This window comes from Ochotona curzoniae, unplaced genomic scaffold (assembly GCF_017591425.1).
Source record: "Ochotona curzoniae isolate NIBS_2020 unplaced genomic scaffold, NIBS_Ocur_1.0 contig_3819, whole genome shotgun sequence".
NCBI classification, from domain to species: Eukaryota; Metazoa; Chordata; class Mammalia; order Lagomorpha; family Ochotonidae; genus Ochotona; species Ochotona curzoniae.
Genome location: NW_024466004.1, coordinates 23,450,771 through 23,459,263, shown reverse-complemented (window position 1 = coordinate 23,459,263; position 8,493 = coordinate 23,450,771). Strand labels below are relative to the sequence as shown.

The window sequence follows — 8,493 nt, the reverse complement described above, 5'->3', positions numbered from 1 at the left end:
TATTTTGTCCAGAAGAAATAAGTCATCCTCAGTTGGCCAAGAAGTAGAGACGAGCACAGTGGCTGTGGGTCATGTATTCTGCTAACATCAGTTGCCCTCGGGAACCTGGATATGTTTCTCTGAAGAAGCACAAGAGTCTAGGCTAAAACAATTGGTAATTTGTCCCTCATATTTAACAGGTTTGTTTTCTGTGTTTAAATGCAAAGAAAATACAATTCCTTTTGTCTTGTTTTTGTACAGTATCTTTCACTTGCCGTGGTCATATGTATTCTGGTTTTACTGCTGTATTTATCATGTCTCACATTACTGGACTGTATTGATTAGGTAATACCAAAATGAACATAGTATTATGTTCACGGATCAAAATAAATTGAATTGGACAAATATTATACTCGTTGAAACATTACTCATTCCTAAAGTAAATGAGGCTGCCCAAGGACGAGGACTATTTTCCAATAAAAAGGTTCATTTATGTTAAATATTTTGAATTGAATACTGTGCTTGCTGACTATAATAGCAAAATTGAACAAGCTGTAATAAGAATAAATTCCTGAACTGTATCTTATAAGGTGGAATGGAGAGAACAATTGATTAATATCAAATTCTGAATACATATCTTTCATTTTTCCCTTTATTTCATCTTTCTGTCTACTTGGAGGAGAGTTCTAAGCAGTAACATCAAATTATAGATCTTGAATTCCTTTAGTCTTAAGACACTTGGAAAGAATTACAATTTTGTCGTCATTCTAAAGCTCTCATTTTAACAATAATTTAAGAGACATGTAAATCAAAAAGTTCCTTTTTTCACATTGTTATCAGAATTAACACTTAAAATGCTTCAACTATATTACACCAGAAAAGACATTTATCTCAACTCAAAACTCTACTATTGACATTCATTGTATTATAAATAATATAATTGATTACTTTCAATTTCATATGTTTTATAAATCTCTAATCAACTACTTTTATCAGTTACTTCCACAAACCAAAGCTTATTAAGCAAAAACCTGAGTATAAGTTGTAGGAGATAATCTCATCAATTGTAGTATAATTGTTAATGGGGTTGAAGATAAATATTTATATGTTTATGTGTATGTGTGTGTGTATGAGCTCTTGTGTGCTTGTGTGTACTATAAAGACATTTGGAAATAAAGAGAAAAATAACCTGTAAATTACAATGGAAGAAACATTATAATTCAAAATTTAAGTAATTTCAGTTTGTACATGTGAAAAAACGAGTCACAAAGCATGACGCATGGAATCCTACCCGGTTTGCTACTGTGTAGTGGTTTGCAGTAGTTATTGGATTTCACCAATAAATAGAGACCTGATTGCAGGCACTATGCTGTGAACATTAAGGAGGCTTGTGGCTAAGAAATGTCCTCCCTTCCTAACATAAAAAGAATATGGGACTACAGAGTACTTTGAGAACAGAATGACAAAAAATAAAAGGAACAAAGCCTGAAGTTAGTGAAGAATCTCTCACAAAGAAGTTGTTATGACTACATCAGGGTGACCGCCATTGTTCACAGTTTAGTAGTCCCTGATGCTTCTACAGTATCCGATCATGATTTCAGTTTTTCTATATATTGCTTCTTGGCCTTCTGGCTAAGATCAAGTGTAGTTTTTCTGTAAGTTACTTAATGTCTTCAAATGTGTTCTTGCAAATTAGGAGTATGAATTAAGAAACCAAGTGGGATATGTTCTATTGATACATGTGCATATCCACTTCTCTATGAATGGTTATAATAAATGTTCAGTGCATTACAACTTCTGTGCTGTCTATGCTACTATTTCTCTGAAAAAACTGACCCATTTTTGGTTGTTTTATTTGGTCATTTCAGAAAGCCACTTAGATAGAGTTGTACAATATGTGGATTTGGTATATGTCCCCCATGTATTTAACAAAATACATGTTGAAGTATGCATTAATAGTCCATTCCTTTTTCATGCTAACAGCTGGTCTAGTGCATGGATATATCAAATTCTGTCTATCCCATCAATGGTTAAAAGAAAACTGTGGGGCCCTGCTGATAGCCAGTGGCTAAGGTCCTCACACTGCATGGGCCAGTATGGGCGTCGGTTCAGTTATTATCCCGGGAGCCCCACTTTCCATACACCTCCCTCCTTGTGGCATGGCAAAGCGTTAGAGAATGATGCAAAGCCTTAGACCCTGACACGCGTGGGAGACAGGAAGAAGCTGCTGACTTCAAATAGGTCCAACTCTGGCCCCTGAGGCTGCTTGGGGAGTGAATCAATGGACAGAAGATATTTCTCTCTGAGTCTCATTCTCTCTGTATATCTGACTCGTCAATAAAAACAAATAAGTCTTAAAAAAAAAAAAAGGAAAACTGTGTTTGTTTTCTTATGTTTTTCAGATTGCGGCAATTATTGGAAAACTATAATAAGCATTTTAGTTTAAACTCTGTGAAATACAGTAATGTAGCTGAAAAACATCCTTGAGCCATTTACTGAGTCATGTCCTAAGTATATATTTGGTATCTTAGAAAAAAAAATCCAATTTACTAAAGTAGCATTAAAATCTGATCTCCAATCAGTTAAAAAAAGAAAAAGAATTCTAGGAACTCAATGTCCTTTCAAGTATTTGCTATGATCCACCTTTGGTCTTAGTGATTTTAATAGAAATGACCTGATATTTCTGTGTAGCTGTTCACCTGTTTTTATATTTACCTTCACAGAAGGAAAGGGTGACCCACCCTCTACCCAGCACTGTTTTCTCAGTATCTGCAAGAATTTTTCATTATGCTTTTGGATTTTCTTTCTGCAGAATATTGCAATAAATTCTATCTGAAGGGAAATCATGCTTCTGAGGGTTGGCCTAACAATTAGGACATGCCCTAACCACCCACATCCCATATTAGAGTACTTGAGTTTGCCTCCCACTTCAACTCCAGATGCCGGCCTCCTGCTAAAGTGAAACCGGGAAGGCAAAGGTAATGGCCTGACTAGTTATGCCTGCCTTCCAGCTAAGATATTCGCATAGCTTTGTCTGCTTTCACTCTCTTTTATTGTCGTGTGTGTGTGTGTGTGTGTTTGCCTTTCATTCATATAAAATAAATTTTAAAAATAAGCAAAGTACACTACATTTAAAAACCCCTATGTTCTCACACTAATCTTAATAAGCTTAAGAATGAGATGACGTATTTGTCAGTATCTCCTCCCTGCTCTGCTTCACTTCTTCCAGTCTCCTCCTTCTCTGCTTCTCCCTCTCCCTCCACCTCTTCCTCTTCCCTCAATCCCTTTGTCTTCTCCTCTCTTCCAATTAAAATTGTAAAACAATATAAAATCATTAAAGTAAAAAAAGCTAGAGAATGGCAGAATTTGCTGTAAAAGAATAAGTGAAAAGTACAATGATGATAAATATAAATATATATATATATATACATATTCTGCATTTATTGTTACTGAGGATGTTTTTCCTTTAAATACTTTATTTTTCAAAAATAAAAGCATTTTCTGGTAAAATTACAGGTATTTGGACCACCAGCATTTCCGTAGTAGCTGGGTAGGGATTGGAAGCTCTTAATAAGGAAGCAACAGTCTTACTATTTCACATACATGGGCAAGTTACAGTTAAATGTTATACATTGACAAAGGGGTGATTTCATTTTTGTAGTGCTACAGTAGCCCTGAATTATTTAAAAATGCTTCATATTTCAAAAATATGTTTGATATTCCAAACAAAAAAAAAGAGAAATAGTTACAGAACTAAATATAATTGACAGAATAATAAGTGATATAATTATTTCATGTTCTGGACAATATTGCATAGTCTATGTTTAAATTTTTACCTTATAAAATTAAGAGAAATTGCATATTGATATTCTGATTTGTAATTCCCAATGAATTCCCCCACAATCTTAATATCTGACCACCTAAGTCCCTAAATAAATCTCCCTTATGATGTTTATTATTTATATTCTTTGATTTGATTTGGTTACTTTGATTTGTTTCTCATTTTCTCATTCACATTATACTATAATTGATGAGAGTGATCTAATATCAATATCTATTTACTTATTTCCTTATATAAATAAATGGCACAGAGCCTATCAGCTATATTTTCTTATTAAGACAATCCAGGACTTAAATAAAATGAATTAGCTTATATGTAATATATATTCGTTTTAGTGGCTATTCTTAATTATAATATTATCATTTCAGTCAGAATTTTAACAGTGATGATTCATGATCTCCTTTCCTTGTCCACCTTAAGGTAGATTATCCAGTCACAAAGAAGGGATCAGGCACCTTGATACTACATCTAACTTTTATGTGAACACTTTTTCTTACCTCTGACATGCTATGTATATTGTATGGCATAGGAGGAATCTCTGTTTTAAAGAAGCATATGGAGATTTTTTTTTGGAGGGTTGCATTTGATTACTTCAAGGTTCCAAGATTTTCTTGACAAAATAACAAGGTGTCCACAGTTTATAATCTTATTTTATGACTTTTTAACCTAACATAAAATAAAGACATTGAAATGCCACATATCAATATGTTAAGGATAAACTGTTAGTGTAGTAGACCAAGTTTTCTGCCATTGTTAAAGATCAAGGTGGGTAGGGGATACTGTCATCAATGTCCTTACACAACTCACAGAGCTTTGGCCTGTAAGAAGCTTAGATACAACGTGGAAAGAAAGATACCAAAAATGTGGAAATTTTCATAAAGATTGGTGATGGATATGTATCACTAGGGTGAAGTACACTTGTCCTTTTTTTCCATGTCCTCTTATCTTTATTGAGAGCTTTTTGCCTATGTCCTTTGCCAAAGCTGATTTACTTTATTTTTTTAACCTGTAGATGGAATTATCTCTTTCTATCTATTTTTCAAATAAGCAAATCAAATTTTTAAAAAATGGACATAATTGATGCAAATAACATGTCTTTTTCCCAAATCCAAAAACATTATTTCTAAATTTAAACAATGAGAAGGAGATGGATAATTAAGGAAATAAAACTGTGAAGAAAGTATACTTATTTTTGTGGGACTTACTAAGAAAGTTAATTCTACCTTTTCCCAACTATTTTCAAAATATCTACAGAGAAAAATCTTTTAGTTTGACTTATTCAAGGCTATCGGGTAATGAACTCATGGAGTTGGATCTCAAAACCCTCTTTCATTACATCTAGATGATAACATACATTCAAAACTCCAAAAATAGAATGTCATGGAATTAGATTCTGTACTCTAAACATTTAATTTCCAGTTTAAAATTGGAGTTAGTTTTTGAGTACAAGATAAAATTTGATTTCCATCGGTCTTTACCCAATTTGTATGAATTTCTTCATTCAAATTATTCAACTCCTTTAAGTGTTTTTACCCTTATATAGTATTCCACAGTATTTTGCTATCTCGTATAATCTAATAGCATTTATTATATGTATTGATACTAAAAATGTACTTTGAATCTTTATCATATTTTACGCAATGCTGTTTTATATAAAACAATTAAATTCAATGTAGGGAGAATTGATCAGTTGTAAATTTAAGCTTTCTGTCTGTCTTATTGTACAGAATACTTTTTTTCAACTTTTGAAGTGAATAGCATTTCTCATTTACCATTACAATGCTGAATAATTCAGTTTTTCTGATAGTGGACCATGGTCCAACTATTTAGATATGTTGTCATTCATGTAGGAATAAAGTTGAAGTTCCTGACTCCCTAGTCCTGGCTATTGCAAATGTTTGAATCATGATTCGTCAACTATTTTCTTTTCTTCCTTTTATTTTCTTCTCTTTTATTTTTCTTTCTTCTTTCTTCTTTCTTCAAACAGTGCCTGTATGGGATGTCAAGACCTAATACATGGGATTCATCTGTTTTGCCACCAAGCTGATCCTGCTAGTCCACGTTCAATAATAAAAGAATAAATATTTTTAAAAATCAGTTAATTAAAAAAATATGATAACTCTCCTTAATCTGACACATGAAATAAAGCATTTGTATTCAAAACTGATTTAAACTAACATGCACATAATACTTTATACAATAGTCACTGATATCAATTTTGTAACCATGCATACAATATATTTATATTTTACAAATACCTTTGAGAATGTGAATAACTGTTATTGCTTCATATACAGAACACGTCACATCAATTTACTTTTCTAAAATTTTTTTGGGAAATGGAAATTATCTTTTTCTTTTTATCTTGCCAAATGAATAACTGATTAAAAAGTACACATGTGCACCTAATTTTTCAGTGGAAAAGTACGAATATATTTGCAATTTCTTCAACAAATAGGGAAAACAAGTGTGATTTTTAGTAAAGCATGACAGGTAATAAAAATAAACTTCTTTAAAATCACAATAATATTAGTCAGTAACTGATTTGTAGTATGTTGTTTATTCCACATGCCCCTGAATAATTGATTTATAGTTGCAATCTTGCAAAATGGATAGTTTCTTCGACTTAAATAAGTACTGTTACAATAATTTTTCTTGCTTAATTGTAGATTGATAGAATTCTTCCTGTAAGATATTTCAAGTTATTTCTTATATTTTTTCATTTTACTACTTATAAAAACTACAAAATCTGTAATTTAAAAAGAAGCTATCTCCAAGGATGAATTATTTTGTCATTGCCAGGTCTGAAGTGTAAATTTATAATGATTTATTTACAAACATATAATAGTGAAGCATATTTAAATGTGATTATGACTACATGTATTCAAAATATATTTGGAAGTAACTACAACTTCCCAATACATAATAAAAATGCAATCATGTGTTCTTCAGTACATTTGTTGGAAATAGCAGCTTGTTTCCAAATATAACAACTAAACAAAAGTTTTGTTCGATGAACTAACAGCTAATATGCATGTCCCATTCCCATTGTACTTTAGCATCATATTTCTGGTACCAAATGAATGTTCTGAATGTTATTTGAGTAGCAGTTTTGATTATCAAATGTCTCTTTAATATTTCAATACATATATGACAAATTAAAAAGAGGACTGAAGTACTGAGAAAATGCTCTTGCTAACAGAGTTTGACGTGGAAGTAGCAGAAATTATACTACAGTGATGCTCTGCCACATCCAGGCTACAGATGCAGTGTTGGATGTCCTAATCTGTTTGTCCATAGGGAGTGTCTTATAAAAGCTGATGAACTTGCAGAATCTAACTTGTTTTCTTTACTTACAATTGAAGCTTGTTAGAATGACCAAATTGAGATTTTTGCATTATGGCACGTTAGTCTTTAGAACTGATGTATGTTTCAGAGGTAGATTATTGCTTTATTTCTCAAATTACTAAAACAATGTGCTCTTTGTTTATCAAAATTTTTGGACATTATCCCATAAATATAGATGACTGAAATGAAATGTTCATCACAGTTCAGTGGTTCTCGTTTTCCTATGTTTTCCATCCTAGTAACAATTTATTGCAGATTTATTCATTTACAGTCAATTTTCTTAAACATGTACATGACAGCAGAAACTGGAGCCTGACAAAACAAATTTACCAGCAAAATACCTCTGATGAGTATTGCTATGATCATAATAGGCATATTGACAAATTTAGATTTTGTTAAACTCATCTGAAAACTACAGCCTAGAGATTTTAAGTTTCTGACCTGGCATGATTGTCCACTGCCTAAATAATTTTCTGTGAAATCAGTAGAGAATGTTCCAAAGCCTTGGGACCCTGCACCCATGAGAGGGACCCAGAGAAGCTCCTGGATCCTGGATTTAGATCAATTCAACCCCAGCTCTTGAGGCCACTTGCAGAATAAACCATCAGACTGAAGATTTTTCTGTTTCTCCTTCTCTCTGTAGATCTGCCTTTCCAATAAATATAAATACACCTTAAAAACAAACACAAACAAAACAAGCTTAAGCTCAAAGTAAATTATACTGTAAACATTTACACAAAGATATAATAAAGAATGCATTCTCTGGAGTCCATTTGTTTTGTGATTATTCTAGATTGTAACAAGTAATTATATAATTTCTCATTCATTGTGAGTTCCAATGCTAAAATTTCTTTACCATCCATACAAAATTCTGTAGTGGATATTTTAACCAATGCTGGAAAAATTATTTCTGAAAGTAATAATTTATTCCAATGAGCAATATTACTACTGTTCCTGATAATTGTGCTTTTATGATACATTCTTTGATGAGATATTTTGGAAGGCTCATGGACCTTGATGTTAATGGGAACTCAGCTTCAATTCTGGTTCTACTACTATAATATAATTTCCCTGGTGTAAATTTTCCTCTTCATTACTGATTCTTCACAAAATGATTTTAAAATAGTACCATCCAATATCCAAGTTTTAATAAATAAAAAAAAAATGTCTTCTTTTCTCCCTCTTGGAAATATTCAAGAGGTATTCAAAGACTTTGCAGAAAATGCATATTAAACAAAAATTTTATGTACTTAAAATGAAAATTGGATTCCTGATAAGCTTATAGTTACATTCCATTTTTCTATGAATTGCTTGAAATACTTTTG

General features: G+C 32.0%; 1 pseudogene; it reads left to right on the top strand.

The window, feature by feature from the left end:
* Nucleotides 1-1,591: 1,591 nt before the first annotated feature.
* LOC121158877 lies at nt 1,592-1,740 on the top strand (annotated as a pseudogene).
* Nucleotides 1,741-8,493: the final 6,753 nt, after the last annotated feature.